Source organism: Conger conger, chromosome 15 (assembly GCF_963514075.1).
Source record: "Conger conger chromosome 15, fConCon1.1, whole genome shotgun sequence".
NCBI lineage: Eukaryota > Metazoa > Chordata > Actinopteri > Anguilliformes > Congridae > Conger > Conger conger.
In genome coordinates, this window is record NC_083774.1 from 18,898,405 (window position 1) to 18,921,475 (window position 23,071).

A 23,071-nucleotide genomic window follows, 5' to 3' on the forward strand; every position below is an offset into this window, starting at 1 on the left:
CCGAAGTTTTTCTCACAAATAAACAAACCAAAGCATAGCCAACACATATGCCACTGATGGCAGAACACAGGGAAAGTATACAGGCCAGTACAGAACACAGGGAAACTATATTTTACCAACAGCCTGCTAAAAAAAATGTAGTGTGTCTGGTGACTTTGATACAATTCCCTTTGTATCAAACCTCAGCATTTCTTATCATGTCAAACATGGCAGTAGAGCACAGATGGCTTTTTGTCTTGCACCCTTTGGCATGTTTTTTCAGACTTTTTCTCTCTTTTTGTAGCTTTAAGTCTCTTCGCAGGCTGAATCTATCACATTTGGTTTGAGGCGTTGGGTCTGGTGATGATGGCATTTAGAGTGCTGACATTTGGGAAAGTGAAGACTGTCAGTGAAACGGTGTAAATGGCCTTTGATCCTGGCTCCTGCCTTTTAATCAAGGCTGGCCAGCGGTGTGTTCTGTCCCAGCATCCCTGGAGCTGTGCTCTTCTCCTTTCGTCCAATCAGAGCTCCCTCAGACTCGCCACCTGTATTGATCAGCAATTTATTAGGCTTATTATGTGTGCTTAGCCCAGCTCATGCGTAAAGGTTGGTGTCACCCAGAAGGCTATGCGAGCCCTGCTATTGATCTGTGGCGAAGTACTGATAGATAACATGCATCCCTTGTGCAGCTACGAGTTGATGAGGTGATATTGTCCACTGTGATTTACTGCCAATCTGCATCCACTCATCAACGTGGACTGCTACATTAACTCCTGTGCCCCTTTCACATTGAAGCTACCAAATAAGTGTGTGTGTGTGTGTGTACACTAGTCTGTCTGTCAGTCTCAGAATACAGTAAAGATACCTGATAATGCCAGGGTTGTCTTGCTGAGATTATAGCTGATATGTTTTCAGCGTTTTTTGACAGTGTTGCGGTGGGAGCACGATGTGACAGTCAGGGCTATGAAAGGTGCTGTATCTGGTCATCTCAGGTTCCAGGCCCATGGCTGAGGGGCAGCGGGCGAGAGAAGCAGGAGAGATGACAGGTGAACGAGAGGCAGGATGGAGTAATGAAAGGATCTGTATCCGGTCAGCTTGGGTTCGAGGCCCATGGCTGAGGGGAACCGGGGTGATGGCAGATGAACGAGAGATGGGATGGAGTAATGAAAGGCTCCTTCCCATCACCTGAAGCTCAACCTTGCCAAAACTGAGCTTCTCTACATCCCTGCTAAGTCCTCTCCGTCAATCGACCTCTCATTGACTGTTGAGGACTTTGTAGTTTCCTCCTCCCGTACGGCAAAGAATCTTGGGGTGACTCTTGATAACTGCCTCACCCTGGCTCCACAAGTATCCTCCACTGCCAGAACCTACAGGTTCTTTCTGTATAATATACGCCGTATCCGTCATCTCCTGACTGAGAAAGCCACCCAGCTCCTAGTCCAGGCGCTCGTCATTTCCCGCCTGGATTACTGCAACTCCCTCCTAGCCGGTCTCCCAGCGTGTGCCATCAAGCCCCTCCAGCTGGTCCAGAATGCTGCAGCCCGCCTGATCACCAATCAGCCCAGGTCGGCTCATGTCACCCCGCTTCTCATTGGCCTCCACTGGCTTCCCATTGCCGCACGCATCCGTTTCAAGGCCCTAGTGTTGGCATTTCAGGCTGCTAAGGGGACTGCCCCACCTTACATACAATCCCTGATCACTCCCTACTCCCCAGCTAGACCACTCCGGTCTGCCAGCTCTGGTCGCCTTACGGTTCCCTCTCTACGTGCACCTGGCGGTCGAGCTGCACGTTCACGCCTGTTTTCCGTTCTGGTTCCTCAGTGGTGGAATGACCTGCCTACCACTGTCAGAACAGCAGAATCCCTCCCCCTATTTCGACGCAGACACCTCTCCCTCCATCACAGACATCAGCTGATCTTCTCTCATGATTACCCCCGTGTGGCAATGTGCCACTGTAAAACCCCACGCTAACCCAATGACGGAATTTAGCGAGGGCTTTGCATGCTTGTCCTTCTGATGATGCTGGAAGAATATTAGTAGGGTTAAATAATAATGACCGCTATGTGGAGATCAGCTAATGAATAAACCATGTTACAAAGACAGTAGTACCACTCTGCCTTCCGCTCTTTACTGGTCTGGGCTAACCAAGAATCTCTGCAGTAGGGCCAATACATTTACCTTCGTTATCTGACTCCATTTAAGATATAATTTAGAAATTTGGGTTTGAAACATGCGGGAACCTCGGGAGTGATTACACTCGACTCTTACCTGCGCCACCATTATTCAATATATGCTCCGGGGATTAGCATTATTGCTGAATCTCAGTTCGGCAGAGAACTCAGAGGCTGAGGGTCTAGCCAACACAATACATGCACTACATTTGACATGATAGTTGCAAGCCCAGTTCGGCGTGCATTTAGAGGGCTCCTTAGAGCTAACTTGAGAGGAACCGGCGTAGAAACAACCGATCCTTTTTATGGGCTGAACTTGGCTGCTTTTCCCAGCTTGGAAACACCACTAAAGTACCAAGCCACTGATCAGTTGGCTTTTGGTCAATATTGTCCCCCTGAGTATTCAGTCGTAATTTAGGCTGAAAAGGTACAAGATGAATTAGAGTCATGGAGATCACGCAAGTAAAATAATTTATTTGCCGACTGGTAGGTTATTAGCTTTAGAATACCACAGTCAATTACAAAATACACAAAGTAAATAATCATACCTAGCCTGCTTTGGCTACACACAAACACAGAACGTACACAGTGTGGGAAGCCGGTTACGATCTTTCCTATACATACACACGTAGAATACGCTGTGTGGGAAGTCGAATGCGATCTTCCTGATACTTACATACACAAGACATGCAGTGCAGGAAGTCGATAGCGATCTTCCCAGATTGGTCTGTCTCCCTTGCTTTTATGCCAAATCATATGTTTAAAACCAGGCGGCAGTGCCATAAATTAACCTGGAGGGGTGGTCAAATCTGGAATTTAGACCCCCACCCTTGGGGGTTGTTAAGTAGGGAAAATGAGATGATTACCAGAGAGGACCTGTAGGTTTTCCCTTGAGTTACTGAAACTATGGTTTATTATCTCATCCGATTCTCGAATTTTACTGGATCACATCCATACCAAACAGATTATCCTCATGTTTTATTATGATGTAGTTGTCATGAAAAGTCCACCATTAACCCAGGGGAGAAGTGTAGGGTGTAAAGACAGAAGTGTCCAAATGGGGGCACTGTGGGAGTGTCCTGAGTCTTTCCGATAGGAGGTGTCCAGGTGGTGAGTCACGGACACATTCTTTTCCCATGGGTTTTAATGATCCCTGTGACCTAACTGCCCTTAAACCACTCATACAACCACCATACATCTTCCTCTTATCTCCTTCGGAGCCAATGGCCTGAAACTCCCCAAAGGTAGTCCAAACAGTATTGTCCTCTGTTCCTTTGACAGGTTTCTCACACAAGGCAGCCCTTCCTGAGTCCCACTTGCCTTTGGATACCCAGGGTCGTAGGGCTGACTGTGGGTTGAGGTGTGTTCCGTAAGGAGCGGATCAGATGTCGGATGGTCGGGGGGAAAAAGTTGCAAGATATTATATCTATGAATGTAGTTGGGAGTTTTCATGATAACTGCATTATGCTGTAAATATGTTTTGTGCCTCTCATGGTAATATACCTTTTGGATAAACCTGATTTGGATGAATTAAAGGAAAGGAGACAAAACCCCAGATTGCTTGGTTTCTTCTCCTTATCTCCAAAATCCAGGCCTTTGTTCTTGACCCTAAAAATGGGTCACCCATCTGGATTTTAGAGACAATCCCCCACCAGACCTTTGTCAGAGGGCTAACGCAAATGGCTTCTACAGAGACAGCTTTTGCCCAGTTTTCCCTCGGCTTGGTTATGATATCAAAAACTTATGATATGTTACAAAAACTAGACCATTACCCCAGTTGCACTGAACCAACCAGAATAACACCAAATATTATTATATTCTAACCTGGGATTATCATGAAACATCTTTATGCCATCTCCAGTATTCCTGTGCTCTAAACCTGTAAGGAATGTGAGAGAAGGGGGGCTCCCCAGGGGGCCCAGGAAGGCTCCTCCAGGAACCCTTCTCTAGCTCTCCCCCACAGGCATGGGTGCCAAAAGGTGGGGGCTAACAATATTTGCTCCAGGAGGGGGAAGTCAGCAAGCTGACCAGCGCATGACACCAAATGTTAATGATTACTGGCTAACACCGCGGTGTGGCCTTGAGGCCCAGATCGCTCAGAGCGAGGGGTATTTAAGGATGGGTGCGGGGATGAGCCCCAGATGGGAGTAATGGCTGCAGTCAGCGCTATCACTACCCCGGATGGATCTCTGGCCTTGCGTCTTCAAACAGCCGGCGCTCTCACTCCAGAGGCGCCGACGGCGGTTAATTCGACCGCCCCGCTCGACGCGATCCCGCAGCGGGAGTCCGTGGGCTTCGTTTCTCGGCGCGCTAACTCCGCTCGTTATTGCCCTATAAAACCCACTCTAATCACACCGTCATCGAGCCTGTCGTTAACTCGAACTGGCGTTTCAATTAGACGACTTAATAAAGTGTCAATGTGTCAGCGGAGGAGGAAATGAAGAGGCCGCCCATGGCTTCAGGGGGCGAAGGAGCCGGCATTAACTCCGCAGGCAGTGTCCGCGTTATTACAGTAATCTTTCCCTCACCTTGCAGCGACTGCGTCTAAAAATACAGGAAGGCACAGGACCAGGTGGCCCTGTGTGCACCGCTGGTAATGAAGACTTTAGGCAACAACCAGTGTAACTAATCTGTTTGTATTTATGCAAATCATTATATTTTTTAAATTGCCTGTTGTGATTGCCACACTTTACTGTACTGTGTCCATGAATTAGTTTTGATCAGCTCTACATCAGAGGCCCTCTGTGCTATGCTGAAGATTAGCAGGCTGAGGCAGGCAGTGGTTTGCTGTGTAATGTTGAAAAGCCTTTCAGACAGAGGATGTTTGTGTTTGTCACAGAGGATATGTATTTTGAATGAGCTGATCTCATAACATTGCCTCCTATGGAATGTGACCTCTCTCTTCCCAGATCTGAGAGCCAAGCTCATCCTGTCTTTCAGTCCAGAGACCTGGTTTATTTCCCATAACTACACTGAAGGCCAAATGTACTAAGGAAATGGTCACAGGGTAAAACATTTTCTATACAGCAGCTCTGTTGTGGTCACAGCTACATATTAACAACCCATTTGCGAAGACTCGTTCTGTTTACACAAGGAAATCAATTCAAAAGCATTCACAATCCTTTAGTAAATCTGGCCCTGAGACTAAAAAAGACAAAATTGCGAGAAGGCTAATCATGTTGCCTACTCAGTTTAGAAGGAAAATGGCACACACACATATCAATTTGAAAATGTCCGTTAGAGCTACTTAAATCAGTTTAAAAAGGAAAAAGAAAGGACTCAAAGCAAAATGGCAAAAAAAGAAACATTCAAGCATCATGACCAAAAACTTTGTGTGTGAAGCGGGCTGCCCTTCTCATCCAGAACACAGGCTGTCATTACGCACCACTTATTTCAGAGGTCCATAGATTATCTGCAAATAAAATGTAAACTAATCTTCTTGTGTAAGGGACAGGGATGTACAGTATACCCACCCTCTAATGTCAGTTGGAAAGTAAGTAAAAGCGCTGGATCCAGAAAGTGTAGACTATGGTGTAGCCACAATAAGATCCGCACAGCCGTTGGGCCCTTAACCCTGCATTGCTCCAGGAGAGGATTGTCTCCTGCTTAGTCTAATCAACTGTACGTCGCTCTGGATAAGAGCGTCTGCCAAATGCCGTTAATGTAATGGTAGAAGTAGAATAGCAGAACACGTAGTCAGGATGGCCAGAGGCTGTAAACAAAACAACAAGACCCGGGAACAGCTCCATAAGATGGCTCAACGCATGGGGCACCAAAATTCACCCGATATGGGCCGAGCGACAGTGCACCCCGCGTGCCACGGTGAGAGTCGCCCCCTGGTGTGCGGGGGGACTGCCGGAGAATTCCCACGAGATCGCACCGGTGGCTGAGAGAGGAACCCGGTGGAGATGATTGCGTTTTCTCCTCCGCTATTGGGATGCTAATTATCCGGGATACAAACGCATCTGCAGCCTTTGTGCCGTCCACAGTCTCTGCCATCTGTCACAAATGAAATATCTTCTTTCAGAAAGCCCCGTCAATTTGGAGATTGTCAGAAGCGGAAGCCATAATCAGCTGCAGTGTGGTGAATTGGAGAGAGAGGGATGTTTGTGCATGCGTACGTGTGTGTGTGTGTGCATGCATGTGTGGGGGGCTATCTTAGTCCCTGTTTGTCTGTAATAAATAAGAGAGGGAGTATGCATGTGTGCGGCTGTGAGTACACTGCATTTAGAATGATTAATGAGTGATGAAGTGTGTGTGTGCGTGGATGCGTGTGTTTTCCTCCTGGTAATGAATGCTCAAGGGAGCTAGGTACTCATCCCTATATCAGTGTGTAGTCAGTGTGCGGTTATCCATTCAGCAACACAGACCTGCTTCCCACGTTCTGGGGTAGGGCAGCGTTTCACCAAAGTACATTTCCAACTCCTCTCCTCTCCAAGCACATAGTCCTCCTGGAGATAGCGTTCTCCATACTGGCAGGAAAAAGAGAGAGAGGGAGGAGGAGGGATGTGTAGTATCGTAAGAAACCCCCTTCAGTGGGAGAGGAGAGCATGTAGTAGCTTAAGGCACTGCTGAATGAACTCTAGAGTAGGCAAAATGAGCATCCTTACATGGGTCTGAATGGCCTGTTCATTGCATTCATTTGTTTAATGGCATCGTTAAACTTGCTTGTGTTTCTTATGAGTCCTACTTGGGATAGGGTATGGAATTGGAACGTTTGCTGGTTAAAATCCCAGTCACGTACTGGAATTAATTGCTCCAGTAAATATCCTGACATTAAAGTGAATCAAATTTGAAATGTTTAGTATTAAGCATCCATTTAATGCAGTGGACCCTTGAGCAAGGTTTTTTCTCATATACAAATTCACCTGAATATACATTTTGTGAATCCTGTAGTCAGTCAATATTTGTCTTTGAAAGAAAAATAAATGCAAGTGTTTGTCAAACGCTTTGTGATGCGGAAATGAGTAAGATGGTAAATTATTCCAGAGACCCCTCTGAATACTCTTTAAATACTTCACGCCTTGTGATCAGAAATGTGTCTAGGCCTATGCTTAGCAGGTAGTATAAAACCTATTATCTATGTCTATTTTTTAATGACACCAGTGCTGACTATCGGATGTGTCCAATATATACAGTACCTAGATACTGAGGTACTTAACATGAGGTCTGGCCTATGTGTGATAAATGTTTAATGTGAGACCATGATATATGTGTGGTCAGTTGTGATGATGTGAAAATGATTTAATATCCTTGAAAGCCTTGAAATAGTGTGAAGCTCACAATGTCAGACTATGATAATAATAATTAGTTTTTTAGCTGACGCTTACAGTTGATTAGACTTAGCAGGGGACAATTCCCCATCAAGCAATGTGGGGTTAAGGGCCTTGCTCAAGGGCCTTAACCCCTGTGAGGATCTTATCATGGTCCGGGTCCCAGTCATGTACCTTAGCCAATAGGTTACAGGCTACAGGCTTTGAAGAAGACACGGACACTTCATGTCTTCTTTATAGTCCGACATTGCGAGCTAAAGAAGTTCCTATATTGTCTTGGCACAATTCTACTAAATAAAGTTCACAGCTGGCTAACAGTTTAATGTTTTGATGTGCAAGCCAAGCGTAGGCGGCTAAAACACTTGACACTTTGCCCCTGAATAATGATGTGCTTCAGCGGAAACTTCCGCTTGCGTGGACACAGTTGGCAAGTTCCCTTGTTCGAAGGAATAATTATAATTCTTGCTCTGTTGATGTTCATGAGTAACAGATTCATTACCAGAAAAAAGTGTTCATATAGGTCCATTATATCACAGCGAACAGCATCTAAAAAATCTATTTGTGTACTAGCATAGCTTTGTTCATATTTAAGGCTCATCTGACGGAATGGTGTACTAGCATAGCTTTGTTCATATTTAAGGCTCGTCTGACAGAATAGTGTACTAGCATAGCTTTGTTCATATTTAAGGCTCGTCTGACGGAATGGTGTACTAGCATAGCTTTGTTCATATTTAAGGCTCGTCTGACGGAATAGTGTACTAGCATAGCTTTGTTCATATTTAAGGCTCGTCTGACGGAATGGTGTACTAGCATAGCTTTGTTCATATTTAAGGCTCGTCTGACGGAATGGTGTATTAGAATAGCTTTGTTCATATTTAAGTCTGACATGCTCTGAGTCACAGGTGGCCCATGCTGCCCACAGTGAGTGAAGGTTTCATTAGAACCCTGGACACATCCACACACCCCAGGGCCCGGCAGTGCCAGTCTTCCACAATAATCGCTCTGCAACTTTGAGAATTCTGTCAGAAGGAAAGGGGAACTGATTAAGGGGTTTCCCCTCCGAGGGTTCTTTCAGAGCCCTTGATATGGTGGAAAATCAGCGGCAAATCACAAGGAGAAAAACAAGACCATGCACGTGGGCAAAAGGAACTTGCACAAGTGAGTATTCTCTCCATGGGAGCCAAATGGCCTCATGTTGACGAGTAATATACCCTTAACATTGAATCAGAGTACCAGCCAATCACTACATAGTTTAGTGGACATGGGCAGTAGGCAATGAATTGTCGCAATTCAATTTAAATGGATGTACTACCCACACTGTAGCAAGGTGTGGTCCACCCTTTGCCTTCAAACCAGCATCAATTCTTCTAGGTACACTTGCACAAAGTCAGGGATTTTGTAGGCATATAGTCAGGTGTGTGATTAACCAATTATACCAAACAGGTGATGATCATCAATTTAATATGTAGGTTGAAACACAATCATTAACTGAAACAGAAACAGCTGTGTAGGAGGGTTAAAACTGGGTGAGGAACAGCCTATATATATATATATATATATCAGTGGAGGCTGGTGACTTCCAGAATTGAGGAGGCCATTTTTTTCCGCTTGCTCACTTCACTCGCGATGGAATGTTCCCTGTTCTCTTATCTGTCTTTGTGCTGGCCAAAGGCATACTATTTGGAGTGTAAGCTACAGTCAGAAAGTTCTGGCTGATGAAATTCATTGTGCAGAGCTTAGCCTTGTGCCTTCCTGAAGAAATGACATTGCTGTAAGTCTATGAGCCTGCCTGATAATTAAGCTGAGAAATGACATTTGGATGTAATATAAATGCCAAGTGAACATGTGTAAAAGGCAGGAATTTTAATTATGTAGTTAAAAACAATTTTGTTTAGCTTACATTTTTCATTCTTCTACAGCTTCAACATGTAATCACCAATTTAATCAAGTTTAGCATATAAAAAAGATAAGATAACACTTTCTTTATCATATGTAGTTTTATTCAATATATTTAATATAAAATATGTAAAAATATGGTTCCAGTTGGCTTTATCTAACGTTAACGTTATCCACTAGGGGGCAGCACTCTATTCGTATTTAGAGTGAATTTCCTCACAGAGCAACAATTCGGTAATTTGATATGGAAGATTATTAAATTGACTTGTAATAAAACGAAATGGACTACATTAAAAATAAAACTGTTCAATAAATCCCAAATGGTGTCTAACATGACCTATTGAATGTCATTCTCACTCCCTAGTATCTGGAATCTGCATATCTCCAGCCCAAGATCTCAAATTGCGCTAGAATCTCGCCGACTTCCGAGGTAGTTTTAAGCAAAAGTGTTTGGCCAAATGAGCTATAAACTCCAGGGATGATAGCCAGGGGTGTTCTCTAAATTTCCTGAAAAGCACAAGTTGATAGGACACTCGTAGCCACTATGGCGAGTGTTTGTTTGACTGAAGTGACTAGCAAATTCTCAAAATGGCTTCTGTGTTGAATAGAAAGGAAAGGATAGTTGATTTCAAATGAACCAGTAGCATGTGATTGGACGAACAAAATGTCAATCTTTGCCCTGGACACAATGCATGGTGAGGCCAGGCCTCCGTTGCCCACCCATTTTCAGTGATCTGGCCAATCACATATTGGCATGAAAAAAAATGCATTACATTGACTTCTATGAGATTCTCATTTCCTAGGGGAGGCCTGGCCTGGCCTGGCCTCCCTTAATACAAACTGATAGGGAAATCTGGCCTGTTGCTTTACAATTGCAATATTGGGTTTTAGCCATGGGAAAATTTAGATTTATGAACAAAACTAAAATAATATGAATATAAAAAATAAAAAATATGTTTTTTGTTAAAATAAATAAATAAAATAAATATATTTATTGTTTTTTTTAAATCTCTCTCTTCTCTCAAATTATTGGGGAGGCCAGGCCTCCTCCACCTCTATGGAGGAGCCTCCACTGATATATATAATATATATAAATACAAAATTTATGAGTGGAGATCACAGAAATGCGCCATAATATGGGTACAGAGTGAACTTCAAATGCTATTGATTGGATAGCGTGGCTGCCGAATAGCTTGTCACTCAGAATCAGAGTGTTTACTGTACATCTTACATGATTTTGTATCATTTGATTTCCACCACACACTCAAGTAGACACCTACGCTTCACTTGAGCCTATCCAGAAACATATGTCCCATGTCCATATCACAAGCTCACTCATTTGTCAAAACCAACACCAGAAATGGGGTTATAAAATATTTTAATAATTTAGGCATTTAAATAGAAAGTGTTTAATCACCTCATGATTTTCCTAAACATGTAACATTTTTGTGGATATTAGTCTGTGTGTGCGCGTCTGTGTGAGGGGTTGTGTGTGCATCTTTTTTTCAGTGGGAATGGGTGTATGTGTACCTCTGTGAGGTGTGAGGGTTGGTGGTGGGGTGAATGGATATGTGTGCATCTGTTGGGGATGGGAACGTGTGTGTGTGTGTGTCTGTGGGAGGAGGGGGGTGATTGTGGGTGTATGTGGTTGTGCGTGCATTTTTCGGTGGAAATGGATGTGTGTGTCTGATGGTGATGGTGATGGTTGGCCTTTATCCAAAGTGCTGTACAATTGATGCTTCTCACCCATTCATACACACACTCACACACCAACGGCGGTTGGCTGCCATGCAAGGTACCAACCAGCTCGTCAGGAGCATTTGGGGGTTAGGTGTCTTGCTCAAGAACACTTCGACACACCCAGGGTGGGATTCGAACCGGCAACCATCCAACTGCCAGGCGACTTCTCTTACCACCTGAGCCATTGTCGTCTGTGGGAGGAGGGGGGTGATTGTGGGTGTGTGTGGTTGTATGTGCATCTTTCAGTGGGAATGGGTGTGTGTGCGTCTGTTGGGGGTGGGTATGGGTGTGTGTGTGTCTGTGGGAGGAGGGGGGTGATTGTGGGTGTGTGTGGTTGTATGTGCATCTTTCAGTGGGAATGGGTGTGTGTGCGTCTGTTGGGGGTGGGTATGGGTGTGTGTGTCTGTGGGAGGAGGGGGGTGATTGTGGGTGGTTGTATGTGGATCTTTTTTCAGTAGGAATGTGTGTGTTTGTGTGTGTGTGTGTGTGTATCTGTGGGGTGTGTGGGTTGGTGGTTGTGTGTATGGAGTGGGGGGGTTGTGGGTTGGTGGTTGTGTGTATGGATGTGTGTCTGTGGGGTGTATGGGTTGGTAGTTATGTGTATGGATGTGTGTCTGTGGGATGTGTTGTCATGGTGGGAGGTAATTCTCACTGGTGCCACTAGTTGGCCGAGGATAATTGTTTCCACCTGTTCCTCGTTTACGCCAGGGGAATTACCTCTCGGGAGAGTATTTAAGACCAGCAGGGACTAGTTTCTGTGCTTTTGTGTTCAACCGTTCGCCCTTGGCACAAAGCCGGTAAAGCGCCCGGTAGACTCTAACCCTATACGAGTCAGGTACGGTGCTGGTGGATAATTCTCTCATTGCAAAAAAAGGAGAAATATCTAAAAGGTAAGGAAGGCGTACAGCTGGAAGTGTTGTGTGTGCTGGCGCCTTCCTCAAGGGTTTTGTTTTTCTTTTGGACTCGTGTGAGTCGATGGTAGAGGGACGTTGTCCCCGGTGTTGTATTTTGGTTTGCATTTTTGTCCCGAGCTGCGCCTCGAGGTTTTTATTTTCGTGCCTAGCTTTTCTCGCTAGGTTGTATTTTCTTTTGGTTCTCACTCAGTGCCCAGCTATTTGGCACGGTACCAAAGTATTGGTTCGCCCTAGTTATTTAAGGGTTGCTTTACGTTCTCTAGCCGTTTTTGAGCTACTTCTCTGTTTATGATTTCTAAGTTTGGTTTGTTTAATTTCCTTTCCTCCCATTGTTCCGGGAGAAGTCCTGTTCCTAGCTGGGTATCCCTTTTTCGGTTCTCCCTGGGATTTAGTGACTGACACGTTTGCGTGTCGGTTAAAAAAAGGTTCTACCTTTGGTCGCCCCTGGCTCTCCGCTTAGCTTCCAACGCTACATGTGTGGGTTGGTGGTTGTGTGTATGGATGTGTGTGTCTCTGTGGGGGGGTTGTGGGTTGGTGGTTGTGTGTATGGACGCGTGTGTGTAGGGGGTTGTGGGTTGGTGGTTGTGTGTATGGACGTGTGTCTGTAGGGGGTTGTGGGTTGGTGGTTGTGTGTATGGACGTGTGTGTGTAGGGGGTTGTGGGTTGGTGGTTGTGTGTATGGACGTGTGTGTCTGTAGGAGGTTGTGGGTTGGTGCTGGGGTGTATAGACGTGTGTGTCAGTAGGGGGTTTTGGGTTGGTGGTTGTGTGTATGGATGTGTGTGTCAGTAGGGGGTTGTGGGTTGGTGGTTGTGTGTATGGATGTGTGTGTCTGTAGGGGGTTGTGGGTATGGATGTGTGTGTCTGTAGGGGTTTGTGGGTTAGTGGTGGGGCGTATGGACGTGTGTGTTTAGGGGGTTGTGGGTTGGTGGTTGTGTGTATGGATGTGTGTGTCTGTAGGGGTTTGTGGGTTGGTGGTGGGGCGTATGGACGTGTGTGTGTAGGGGGTTGTGGGTTGGTGGTTGTGTGTATGGACGCGTGTGTGTAGGGGGTTGTGGCTAAGGGCGTGCATGGGTCAGTGATTGATGTGTGATGCCTCCTCATTTCTGCTACCTCCAGCCATGTCATCATCCGAGCGCAAACTTGCTCAGGCAGAACAGCCTCCATCAAACCCGTCTCTGGCTAGCCCGTAGTTTAGCGCTTCTGTTGGGAAAACATCATCATGAATGGACAGGGGCTCGACTTCAGGGTCATACGCTAATGTCGTTTTAACTTGTGTGGCTCACAATATTGCCTTTTCAGTGCAGTATAATAAAACCAACTGATGTGTACAGAATTTCCACAATGTTTGAATGCGCCATTGACATTTTGCCAGTCAACCTGTGAACATACCTTCCCAACGAATATAATTAAGGTCTTAAAAGTCTTGAGTCCACTTTGTGTGGGAACTGCCTGGCTGTCCCCCCTGTGGAAAAAATTTGCATTGTTCAACTTCAAGGGAAATTATTACTGTATGTATTCTGTGCTGTCTATTATTTTTATATTTATCCAAATCAGAGACTTGACCGTAATTCATCCAACCAATCAATAAAACATATATTTTTAGCACACACAGCACTTCTGGTGTTTCCCCTCTTTCCTGTGCCTCAGTAGCATTTTCACATCTCCTCCAGAGTCTGCGCTGATATCACAGGGAGAACGAGCAGGCCTGTAATCATTCACTTCATTGTGCATACCCTGCTGTGAGATGGCCATAAAACATATGCTACTGTTGCTGTGTAGCGCAGTGCCCAGTGTGTGTGTGTGTTTGTGTCAGTACAGGCAGTGTTCATTATATGTGTGAGTACAGACAGTGTTCAGTTTATGTGTAAGTACAGGCAGTGTTCATTATGTGTGTGAGTACAGGCAGTGTTCATTATATGTGTGAGTACAGCCAGTGTTCAGTTTATGTGTGAGTACAGGCAGTGTTCATTATGTGTGTGAGTACAGGCAGTGTTCATTATATGTGTGAGTACAGGCAGTGTTCATTATACGTGTGAGTACAGGCAGTGTTCAGTCTATGTTTGAGTACAGGCAGTGTTCAGTCTATGTGTGAGTACAGGCAGTGTTCATTATGTGTGTGAGTACAGGCAGTGTTCATTATGTGTCAGTACAGCCAGTGTTCAGTCTGTGTGTGAGTACAGCCAGTGTTCAGTCTGTGTGTGAGTACAGGCAGTGTTCATTATATGTGTCAGTACAGGCAGTGTTCAGTCTGTGTGTGAGTACAGGCAGTGTTCATTATGTGTGTGAGTACAGGCAGTGTTCAGTCTATGTGTGAGTACAGGCAGTGTTCATTATATGTGTGAGTACAGGCAGTGTTCAGTCTATGTGTGAGTACAGGCAGTGTTCATTATATGTGTCAGTACAGCCAGTGTTCAGTCTGTGTGTGAGTACAGGCAGTGTTCAGTCTATGTGTGAGTACAGGCAGTGTTCATTATGTGTGTGAGTACAGGCAGTGTTCATTATATGTGTCAGTACAGGCAGTGCTCATTATATGTGTGAGTACAGGCAGTGTTCAGTCTATGTGTGAGTACAGGCAGTGTTCAGTCTATGTGTGAGTACAGGCAGTGTTCATTATGTGTGTGAGTACAGGCAGTGTTCATTATATGTGTCAGTACAGGCAGTGCTCAATATATGTGTGAGTACAGGCAGTGTTCAGTCTATGTGTCAGTACAGCCAGTGTTCAGTCTGTGTGTGAGTACAGGCAGTGTTCAGTCTATGTGTGAGTACAGGCAGTGTTCATTATGTGTGTGAGTACAGGCAGTGTTCATTATATTTGTGAGTGCAGACAGTGTTCATTACGTGTGCAGTGTTCATTACATGTGAGAGTGCAGCCAGTGATCAGTCTGTGTGAGAGTACAGGCAGTATTCATTGTGTGTGTGAACACATGCAGTGTTCACTATTTGTGTGAGTACAAGTAGTGTTCAGCCTGTGTTTTTAAGTTTAGACTTCCACATACAGCATAAGCATACAGGAAACTTTGAGTTGGGTGTGTACAGATGTCAGTATACAGTCCGCATTTGTGGGGTGAGGACATATTTATTTCAGTATGCTTTTACTGTCTCTGTGCGTATGTGAGACGACTCCTGAGCAGTGACTGTCTGTGCAAAGGCTTCAGTATATATCCCCTGTCTGTGTCTGTACAAATGGCCCCGTTTAGAACTATGTCCATGCCTTGCATCCAAAACAGGACTGAATGAGTGTGCCTCAGAGTTCTGACAGACAGGAATCACCGATTGTGACTGCAGGCACAAACAAAAGTTACGACGTACTGGGCCTCTGGTTAAAATGAGCTTTTCCAGAAAATACCACGGCCAGACATTATCTTTGAAAGCAATTGTTGTGACATTTAAAAAATCCCCAGTACAAAGTAAGTTAACTGCAGGTGGATTAAAGCAAAGTCAAAAAGGGGAAAGCACATGTGTACGAGCGGTACTTAATGGGGTGTTTTGTGCCCGTTTGACAGTGATGGAAGCTGTGCTTCGGTGTTTGACAGGGGCTGGCGGGCGGCAGGCGTGTGTGGATGTGAAGGCACCGTGAAGGCACCGTGACGGCAAGCAGGGTGACGTGTCAGTGGAACAGGGGCGCTGACGAAACCCCCTCTCGGCCTCCCTGCTCTCCGCGGCTGCACGCGTCCGTGTGGGTTCAGGAGGTCGCCCGCCGCCCTATCGGACCACTTCTGCAGAATCCCAGAGGTTAATTAAAATTCTCCGATCGCCCACCCTGAATGACTCAGTCATAGGGGAAATGGGAAAGGGAGCCAGGGAGAGGGAATGAGAGCGAGAAAGAAAAAGAGAAAGGTAGAGAGAGAGGGAAAGAGAAATAAAGGGATATTGAGCGAGAGAGGGTAATGGAGTTATATCATTTGAGAAATTGAGTGATACAGCATCCAGAGTATGAGAGATTAATTATAAATTATAAATGCTTTTTTATATTATTGGTTATTTGTTTCCTCATCTGTGCATTATTATTAATGGATTAATGGATTGTTTTCTTCTTCTGAAGTGACATTGAATTGAAGTGACCCAATGGGAAATAAAGAGAGAAAGTGACCGAAAGAGAGAGACGAGCTCTTTGCCAGGAGAGCAGGTCCAGGACGAGGCTGCGGTCGCCCTGCGTTCAGCTGTCAATCAAAGCGCGCCGGCAACCGTAAACATCGCCATTCCTGACAGGCAGCTGCTCAGACCTGGCAGGGAGAGAAACGCCACACGCCACTCACAGCAGTGCTGTGTGTTTCTGAGACAGGCAGAGGTCACTCTGTCACTCAGTGTCTGGAAGCTCTACATGACTGCTTACATCTGCTTGTACAAGCATCCATTTGCCTGGTTGACAAGACTCCGTGTTTCCTTTGTGGTGCAAAACAATATAATAGGGTAGTACTTCATGAAAGGGATAGTTCCCTTGCTGGGATTTTTTCATTTTAAGCCTTAGTGCATACGTATTTGCAATACAAGCTACTTTGGAGTTTGGACCATTAACCTCCATATTACCCTACAGTAGCCATTGCAAAGCCAGCAGGTTGTCAGAAACTTTTCAAAACATCTAAAATATACTTAATAGTCCACAAAAACTCCCTGGGTCAATCATTTGTAACATTTTTAGGGAAAAATGGAAGAGGGTATTATTCATTATATTCTGCTTTAATGCCTAAATATGTTTTGCCATTGGTAAATATATATAGTTACCTATAGCTGTCAATAGCGATAATTGAAAAGACATACACTGTATATTACTGAAATAGAGATGTATAAGATGCTTGGTAAAGCAGACTAATATGGACGGCTAACTTGAACATGTAATTGTATGACACCACAATGCAGAGCTGTACTTCCTGTGTCATTCCTCTCGCCATGCTCCTTGGTAATCAGGCAGTGTCTCTGAGGGGTTTGCTAAGCGTGTCCCTAACCAACCTGGCCAAGACCAATAAACGTTTCTACGTTTTCTGAATGTGCCCCTGAAGCCTTCACAAGCCATTGACAGTCCCCCCATTAGCACAGAATAACTCCTTTATCACTAAAATCTGCAGAACTCTAGGTCAGAGGCTTGACCTTAAGTTAAGTGAGGCGATGTTATGTCACATTTGATATTAACATATTGAAAAAATGTTCTCTTTTAAAATCAGAACAGATCACCCGGAATAAAGCATTGCAGATACATACTTTATAAATGTGCTATAATATGTTCATGGTATCATATAGATTTCTAAAGGAATATATATGTATCTTAAGTAGAGGCCGCAAACTCGGATTGTACATGATACAAGTGGAAGCTACTCACACACCAAAATGGATCCGGTCAACCACACATTTATTTCCGAACAGAACCCTATTTGGAGCTATAGATATAGACGTTGAAATATTCTGCCTCTTTTATAACTAATAAGAACACCCCCTGCCACTTTTAGCACATTTGTTTCCATGAAATAATCATTCTTTTCCATCGGTGAAAGGTAATCTCTAAATTTCCCTGCATGTTGATCTGATTCATACTGGTAGAAATTGGATTCTGTTGTCTCATTACTGCGAGTGTGAACCTTATTGGCTCAGTGTGAAGAAAACGTTTAGCACCATTAATTGGTTTGTTCCATCGAGGTGCTAGTCCCAGCAGGTCCAGATGACTTTCGTTTGAGCTTCATTTGATCATCTACTGCCTATGAACGTATTCAGCACTTTAAAAGGCTGCTGTATACTGCAGGTTCTCAGATGGACCTTTTTCTGTGCAGCATTGTCAGTGTTCAAACTCTATTTGATGTATGAATTCTTCATTAAACTCAATTTTCAGTCATCATCCCGAGTTGTTTCAGTTTGTCAGAATGACAGTATACTCTAAAGAAATATATATATATATATATATACACACACTGTTTCTCAACCAGTTTTACTTATATACCATCATTAAAACAATCATATACTTTGTACCGCTGAAAAGAAACCCTGCTTAGCAGAAACTGTAGGCTACCTCTCCTGACAAGAATACAAATAGTATTTTATCACAATGGATGTCTTGTGGAAAAACAAAAACTTCTGATATTTTCTCACTAAAATATCTTGCTACACAGCAGATCAAGTACCCCGTTAATTAGTTTCTAGGACCTGTAACAGAACTGATCATCTGTTTTTATGATTTATGCATTTGACAGCTGTCCTTATTCAGGTCAGAAACAGTGCAGAATACCAATACGAAACAGGTATGTAGAAGCAATGCATCCTTTAGTATTTAATGCTGTCCAAGTCATCCAAGACATTACAGCAGAAATCCTTGAGCATAACGGCTCCATTATAGAAAAGTGATTGGTAGTCGCTAGCTAACAGCATGCCTATGGAGGGATTAAAGCAGCCCAAGTCGATGCCCTGCTAGTGTCAGGTTGTAGCACAATGTCACAGGGAGACAGCGTGTATTGCAGCTTTTAGCATTTTTGAAGCGGTGACATGGACAGGAGTAGTGCTTCACAGCCTCAGCTCAGAGTTAGACATGCATTCAGCTCTTCTTACTGCCTCATCTGTCTCCTGTCAGGGATGACTCATTCTCCCCCAAGACCCGTACACCTTCCTTCTCAATGCCGCAGTTTCTACCAAAGTACTTATGCACTTTGTGGAAATGTAAAGGTGCCATTTATCCGCTGGACTTCACTATGCTGACAGTAGCTCTCCTTATTCCCACATTAAGATTGCGATTTCTCCTCAACATACACGGTTTAGGTTGCCGTTTACAGAGGCGAAACATCTCCACTGTCCCACGTTTGTGGAGATTAGGCACGTACACACTACCTTCTGCCTTCTATTACCCACAGATTTTTGGCACCCTCATTTTAAATGCTTGTGTTGGTGAGCATGATTTGTACCATCATTACCATCGCCATGGAAGGAGCTGAAATCTATAAAAGCTATGCATTTGCTCCAAATCATTATGCCTGTCCATCCTTTGTGATTCATTTCAGCTTCTTGTGTCCCAGGAGTTCCACACGATGAAAGCCAACAGCAGGTATGTATGTCAATGTTGCCAACTGTCTTTCATGCTGTCTTTAGTTCCCTAAACATTTGCTGTATGAGACTTGTATATGCTCTACAACAGTACAACAGTGAACTCTTCCATTACAAAAGCACAATTACTGTAGTTTTTCTGGAGCCAGTTATAGTGCCAGTGTCTGAACAATTTCTGTCCACAATATTAGCGCTGAATGCATTTTGACTGTGCATTGTGTTATAGTTTTAGAGTAGTACTCTAGTTGGCTCTGTGTTTGGCGGTATCCTCAGTCATCTGAGAGTGAAAGGCGTAAGAGGTAATCCAACCCTGGCACCATACTGTATGTTATTCCACATTGCACCAAGTGTCAAAATGGCAGACCATCAGCAAGGCCTCGCTGTCTGGACCCATCAGTGTTCCAAACTCTCCCTGCCCTGCACCAAGTTCTACGTGGACCTTTAGCTGCGTGTTTGTGTGCTTGTGAGAGAGTTTTCCTGTGAGAGAGAGCAAGACCGAGGCAACCATACACAAGCACACTGCAATGCCTCCCTTCGGATCAGGCTTTTCAGGTGATATGAATCAAACTTACATTACAAAGTGAAATTAATGCTTTTTACCTTGTAGCTCTCATGAACTCAGTATGTGGTGCCAGGAGGCTGGAGGCCACAAAAAGAGAATAACAGAAAAAGAAAATAGAAAAAGTTATTGTTCATTGACCACACAGAGTATTTCTAAAATGTGTAATAAATGCCAAATATACCGACTTGGAGAAGGAAACCATTATTTTAACCACAGACCAGTTCTCTACTGCCTCTACTGCCCAAAATTAAGATGAAGATGCTGCTGATGATGACAATAATAACGATGATGATGTTTAAATATATAATCATAGTCGTAGCACTATTTGTATTATTGGTGTTTTTAATGCAGATATCTTCCTAGTGATTGTTGGTACTTATGAATACTTAACAGAATCCATAATTGCACACAAATATGAGCAGTTTCAGCATCACTGTGGGGTAAGGTATAGTCCCATTCATTTGCTGTGTCTCATGTACAGTGGTACTGCTGGAATGACTGCCCTGAGAAGGCGAAGGTGGCTATGGTGGGATGAGTGTGGGGGTTTTCCATTAAGAGGGCTTTAAAAATGTCTCATTCCTGTGATGATATGTTTTTAGGAGCTTTTTCTGAATAGTGCCTGTATATTTGATATTCAGTATTGTTCGGGGTCATATTTGGGAGCTTTAGCCGGATTTATCCCTCATAAGGATTAGTCTGTCAGTCAGTCTGGAAACTGCCCCCTTCCTAGCTGGGTAGCTGGCAGGCTACAACAGTGTCAGAAAAAAAGAGGGAGGAATTGAAGGGGAGGGTAGGGTGTGATCTGGGACTCAAAGCACTGAAACACACAGATGTATGAATCATGAATGCAACGGGGAGCTGATAGGTGCCTGCCCAGCCAATGGAATCACCGGACACCTTTAATCTGCAGGAAACAGGGTCCATCTTAATTCCCACAAGCCAGTGCCCCTGAAATAGCATCGGTGTATTGCACACCACTGTTCAATCTCTGTCTCAAGTGTGGTAGGATGTCCGTGTCCTGTATGAAAGACACTATACCTCACATTCCAGCCTCCTCAGCCCTGTGCAGAGAGAGAGAGAGAGAGAGAGAGAGAGAGAGAGAGAGAGAGAGAGAGAGAAGAGAGAGAGAGAGAGGTGGCTGGGGTCTCCGGCATTGCAGGTGACAGACCGCGATATCTTTTCATTACGCAGTAAGAGCACACTGTCGGCAGACAAATACCTCTCTTTATTAGCTGTCAGCCCTCTAACGAAGAGACATGTTGAGCCTCCGCGATCGGCCTGTGATTGCTCTGCTGTAGAGAAGGGACTGGGGGAGCCTCCATGGGTAACTAGCTTTAAAGGACACCAAAGGTGGCTGGCTCTCATATATTCAGTCCACAACACCCACTTGTTGTGTATTACAGTGTGTCCTATCTAACATTTAAACTCAATTTCATTTTTCTTAAAGAGTACATTTATAATTGATTGATACCCTGGCATACCTTGCTTGTGTACTTGTATTTGTTATTCGAACAACTGTTCGGGCCACTTCTGGGCGCGGGCCTTTTTTATTTCTGTAATGTATCTGAAAAGCATGTGTCCAACACACTGAACTCATACGTTCTATGATCCAATAGAAGGAAGAGGAGGGCAAGAGGAGACGATTGGCTATGACAGTGGTGAGCTGGATTTGTGAGAGATTAGCCTTAGTGGCTAGCCAGCTTTCTGTAACATTAGATAGCTGCCGCATTAATAGCTAACTAAATTCAGTTTTGTACATCAGCTTGTGGCGTGATAGCTGGATCCCACTACTACGTTATTGCTTGTATGGCATATTTCCTCTCCTGGGCAGGGTGCTCATACCTAAATCCAAAAGACTCCCAGACTTTCAGAAGACTAGAGATGTCTGATAAAAATTAAAGCGACAATGAATTGAAGTGTTTGTGAGTATGCATGCTTGTTACAGACTTGTCCGGTGTTTCCTTCCAGGCAGGCTGGAAATCCACTGGTTTTAACGGAAGTCACTGCAGCTGTATCATTCCATGCTAACGTTTAGCAAAAGTTAGCTAACTAAATACAAACATGAGTAATGCCAGTTAAATAGCTAGCTAAAAGGCTCGAGTGGAAAGCAACTACTAAAGCAGATGTTCTACAAATCATATGAGACCGCAGTTCCTTAGCACATTGCTATCACTGCACACAGCTGTCTGCAACGGAGAAGCAGGGTTGAGAATGAGATGTATTAATTTGTGTACAAACAGAGGAGCAAAGCAAGGGAAAAACTCCCAACTATATGCACTATTACTTTAACATGTTTCTTTAGTGAATAGTATTAATTTTTAAAAGAGAATCTACGTATATATTCTACTTTAAGATTATTGTAAAATCAAAAAGCTGATTACTTGCAGATTAGACCAATTCTGACTATATTTGAAGTCCAGGGGCACATTTTTCCAAATGGGTTTAAAATGGAAAGCCTGCTTTCCTGGCTAATTCAATTCATTAATGGTTTGTGTGATTACTCAGTGCAGCGGGGAAGAATGCAGAATTCACATGTGAAAATGTAGCCAACGCAGCCGTTCGCTAGCCATGGTCTGAAACCCCATCTGCGTGTCCCGAAAGGGTCGTACCACAAACCACGCTTGTGTACCTGTCAAAACGCGTCACGCTGAGGCTTATTTGAATGGACACCCGTCGGCCAGCGTGGCTTTTCACGCGACTGAAGCAATAACAGACCTCTGTCAGGGACATGAGGACACACGTCACAGCCGATCTGTCAGCTCCGCCGTGTTATTCTGACGGAAACAGAGGTGTCACGGCCTTCTGGAAAAAAAACAAAACCGCTCAAGCTAGGTTTTGAAACAGCTAGTGGCTGGTTGACCAGTTAAGACCAGCTCCATGCTTAACATGTTTTGAAACAGCTGGTAGCTGGTCATTTCAAGTTGGTCATAGCTGGATTTGACATCAGGGATGTTTGACAACAATGACATCAGAGCCAAGGGTGTTATCCTTTTGTGCTGACCCCAGGCTGGTGCCTCTGCTGCATTACTCATTTGCTTTGTGGGCGACTCTTGTCCGTGCGACTCGTCCTTTTGTTTAAATCTTGAATTTTGTGAAACAGATGTTAAGGTGTGGATGAGGTGACCTGCTTCAGACCTACATGCCCCCTGGAATTGTGCCTTTCTCCCCCTGTACACAAGTTCATTGTCAGAGTAATTAATGCCTGAAATGGCCGTAAGTGATTTGGGTCTCCTGAAGTGCCGGGTGTGACAGCAGCATATTAGAAAGAAAGCAGGTTGCTTGTCTGTGTCCTGCTCGCGATAACCTTTATTTTTCCCCTGTAGCCTTTTGGTGTGAACCAGCCTGGTCCCTCCATCCTGTACACCTCTGTGGACTCCAACGGCTAACTGAAGAACTTGTCTGTTGAGCTTGAGCAGTGCGCTGTGTTTTGGGGAAGTTTGGGGTGCATTCCACATGGGCCACGCACAGCCTAGTCACGCTGTCAGAAAGAGACAATGAGTGGCACAGCACCAGTATGA